This window comes from Gavialis gangeticus, unplaced genomic scaffold, assembly GCF_001723915.1.
Source record: "Gavialis gangeticus isolate Ggan-Ray unplaced genomic scaffold, GavGan_comp1, whole genome shotgun sequence".
Lineage (NCBI taxonomy): Eukaryota > Metazoa > Chordata > Crocodylia > Gavialidae > Gavialis > Gavialis gangeticus.
Genome location: NW_017729032.1, coordinates 258675164 through 258679070, shown reverse-complemented (window position 1 = coordinate 258679070; position 3907 = coordinate 258675164). Strand labels below are relative to the sequence as shown.

The 3907-nt window shown below is 52.1% G+C and overlaps 1 protein-coding gene across 4 annotated transcripts in view; it reads right to left on the bottom strand.

Moving 5' to 3' along the window:
- The window catches only part of CD47 (CD47 molecule), a 71251-nt gene that overhangs the window by 67048 nt on the left and 296 nt on the right, over positions 1–3907 (bottom strand). The window lies entirely within an intron of this gene.

Genomic DNA, 3907 nt, shown 5'->3' with positions numbered 1-3907 from the left:
TCGATGCCACAGTCGCCTAGTTTTTTAACTAGGATGGGTTTTCTTCTCTCCATGCTGATAGGAGGGGGACTTTGTCTTATATTTGAGTAAATATGGTATTTTCCAGAAATGAGGGCCACCACCACCTTCTCTTGGTTATGTTATTGGTGAACCTCCTCCCTTAGGATACTTCTGTATTGGTTCATATCTCTTAATTAGTCCTAGTTCATTGATCCTGATAGGCTTTTAGCTGCTCAGTACCTAGAAGACTGAGATACTTCTAGGCCTTGTATCAGAGACTCCTAAACCCTGCTACTTGAGAGGTAGGGAACCAGCACCAAAGGGCTGCAGTTAGGTAGACAGCTGGGCAAAAGTCAGCTGCAGCACAACATACAGCCAGGGAAACCCATAAGGGTTGCAACAAGGGAGGAGACAGCAGCTGTGGCTCAGGGCTTAAGGTGCAAAACCTGAGAGCAGGCTGAGGGGCTGAGCCATGTAATCAGGCCAACCTGAGAGATAACAGAAGAGGAACCCAACCAACCAGGTACCTAAGGAGCTGCTACAGACCTAGCAGCAAAAAAGTAGGAGGTGGCTAGGGGGCTGGAAAGACCCAGAAGGGGGTTACCTATAGCTGGCAGAGCACTGGAGGACTGAATGTGGCTGAAAGAGGTGGACAGGAAGCCACAGGGATGCCTGAGGGACACCCATTTAGAGGCTGGGGATAGCATCCTCTGCAGAATCCAGGACTCAGGTGGGCTGAACCCAGTTCAGGGGCCAGGGGTGGCATACTGAGACAGCCTCCTTACCCTCGGTCAGTGCACCAGGGAGGTGGGGCTGGACTGAGAACCAGTCAGGAACATGGGGGGCTGAAACAAGAACAGCCTCATCCTGGGCCAGGGGCATCAAGAAGGCTGAGGCAAACTGTTAGCAGCCCAACAAAACGGGCCAAGGGGCCAGAACAAGTGGCCCAGAGCTGGAGCTCTGAAGCCAGAAAAAAGGTGGGCCAAACTAAGGGGGCTGAGGCCCCTACAGAGGCAAACAGCATTGGCAAAATAACATCCACAAGGCATGGATGTGGCTGTAGGGGAGGACGGAGACAACCAATTTAGCTCGTAAGGTAACTGGGACAGAGGGGTCCAGAGGAGGGCCACCCGCATGATCCGGGGACAACAGGGCAGACCCTACAGCGAGAGACTGCGGGACCTGAACCTATTCAGCCTCCACAAGAGAAGGCTAAGGGGGGACCTGGTGACTGTCTATAGACTCACTAGGGGGGACCAGAAGGGTTTGGGGGAGACGCTGTTTCCCCTAGCGCCCGCTGGCATAACAAGGAGTAATGGGCACAAGCTGATGGAGAGGAGGTATAGATTGGACATCCACAAGAACTACTTCACAGTTAGGGCGGCTAGGAGCTGGAACCAACTTCCAAGGGAAGTGGTGCTGGCCCCTACCCTGGGGGTCTTTAAGAAGAGGCTGGATGCCTACCTGGCTGGACTCATTTGAGTCCCGGTTCTTGTTTTTTGGGGTTTTTGTTGTTCTCCCGCCCTGGCGGGGGGTCGGGCTAGAAGATCTACTAGGTCCCTTCCGAACCTTAATCTATGAATCTATGAATCTATGAACTCCCCAGTACAGAACTGGTAGCCGGAGGGGTTGGAAACCCACAGGGGGAGCTGGTGTTGATGGCAGCCAGGGCTCCAGAGAGACTGTGGGTGGCAGGGCAGAGGCCCAAAACTATGGGGCTGTGGTCAGCAAGACTGGAGCCCCAAAGCTGAGAGATAGTAGACAGTGGGGCCCTGAACCAACTGGGCTAAGTTGAGCTCAAGAAGGGACAGAATAAAGAGAGCGCCTTGGAAGACAGCCTCCCTTCTGCATTAATACCATCAAGGTGCGGCAGGCGAAGTGACAGGGCAAGGGTCACAAGAGGCTGGAGCAAGCAGGGCAGGATTAAGGTGGGTATCCAGGGTTATCACTGCCACCATCAGTCCGCATCCTGTTACAACAGGTACAGGCACAGAACTTTTAAGCATCTGGAGACCTTTACTAATGAAAAACTTAAGGGCTTCCTGGGTTAGACAGAGGGGTTAAAGACTGCACTTTGGACTTTCGGAATTTAAATGTCTGTGTAGATCCCACTTCCATATAAATCCTTCTGTGGATCTGGGCCCAAGAAGTTACTAGGAGGAAATTATCAGTTTTAGGAATTATTAAATCATTAGGAAATTAAGCTTCATAGCAAACCTGGACATGTGTCATGTAAAGAATGCATCAGACGTTTGAGATGCTACACAACTTCCAGCATTGCTACAGTGGACAACATTCAATGCAGGCACTGAACAACTATTCTTATTCCTGTCTGACAAGTGATTGTTACCGCAAAAAGCAATAGTTTGGATTACGATTTCCGCTGCAACAAATCTGCCAGTTTGGGGTGCTAGCCTTCAAGTGACAGGAGGAATCATTTCTAACTCTTATCAGTCCTTCACTACTACTTAAACATCCTGTCTACTTAGCCAGAGTTCAGTTCAAATAAGGTTCCTAGAAAAGCACGATAAAAGGCTCAAGAGCTGCAGTTTTGTTCCTGCTAACTTCATTTTCATAGTATTCACTACCCCAATAATGCTTCAAATTATCATTTTGTTTAGTCAACAAAGCTTTCCCAATTACAAACCAGGTGAGAACACAACACACAAGGTCCCTGTGCAGATCTGTATGCTACTGCAGATTAAATAAACTGAATTATTTTCGGAGTGTTTCAAGTGCTTGTGCCAGACACAGTGTATGTACAGCAGGATTACTTGCAGGCTTGAGAGTCTCCAGCATCGTGACAGGTATTTAACCAGACAAACAAGTCAGAACACTCTGGGCGAGCGAGTATGTCTGGTTTCCTGGGAACCTCTTCAAAACACTAGTCTAGGACCAAAGGAAAAGAAACTCTAACCCATGGGCTGCATCCACATGCTGCCAGCATCCTCCCAGCTGGCCAAAACAAAAGCATCATGGACAAACTGACTTTGCCTACGCTATATTAAATGTCACACTGCAATGAAGATTAAAAAAAAAAGATCATTTGCTCCATCATTCGCTACTTGACTGGCTGTGTGCAGCATCGCACAGCCTGTGCAGAGCAGGGGTCAGCAATGCTTTTGGGCAGAGTGCCAAATGCCTGCAACTTCAACTTATAAGACTTTGGCTCCTGGGGCAGGAGAGCTTTGGAGGGAGGTGGGGCACCCTTGTTGTTGCTGTGCAGCCCCAGCCCTTTCCCTGCCATGCACCCAGAGGCACGCGTGTCCAACATAATGCCTTCGGGTGCCACACGCTGGCTCCTGTGCCGGAGGTGGGGGGGAGGCTGCCGACAGAGCTGACTTAAAGGAATTAAATGAATGGGTGCCATTAAAAAACAAACAGTGCCGCCGCTCGTCGTCTCCAACCGCGACATGGGATAACCCTCGATGTTTGCTTCTCTCTCCCCGGAGCTGCATTTTGACAACCATGGTTAAATTTCCGAGGACGCCTTTTGCCAGCTGGCTAAAGATTTTGCTGGCTTTTGGAGGCGATAAAAGCGGCAGGGGCCGAACACCTGTCCAAAGCCTGGCTCCTTTTCCTTGGCCGCTGGCGCTCGCTGCCAGTTCGGGCTAGCAAAAACAAGGCGGAGGACAGACTGCACACAGAGGGAGGCACACAATGGCAGGCACAGCCCGAGGATGGAGGTCCGAGCTCCCTCCGGGAGCGCCCCACTCCCAGGCATATGCGAGTCTCGGGCCCCGCGGGCTTGGTCGCCGGGGGGGAGGGGAGGGTGACCCCGCGCCCGTCGCTGAGCGCTCCCCCCGCCCCGGACCCAACGCAACAGCGTCTCCATGGAGACGCGCCCCCCCCCCCCAACGTCCACCCCCCCCGGGGACGGGGCGCGGCCCCCCCCCCCACCCCCCAC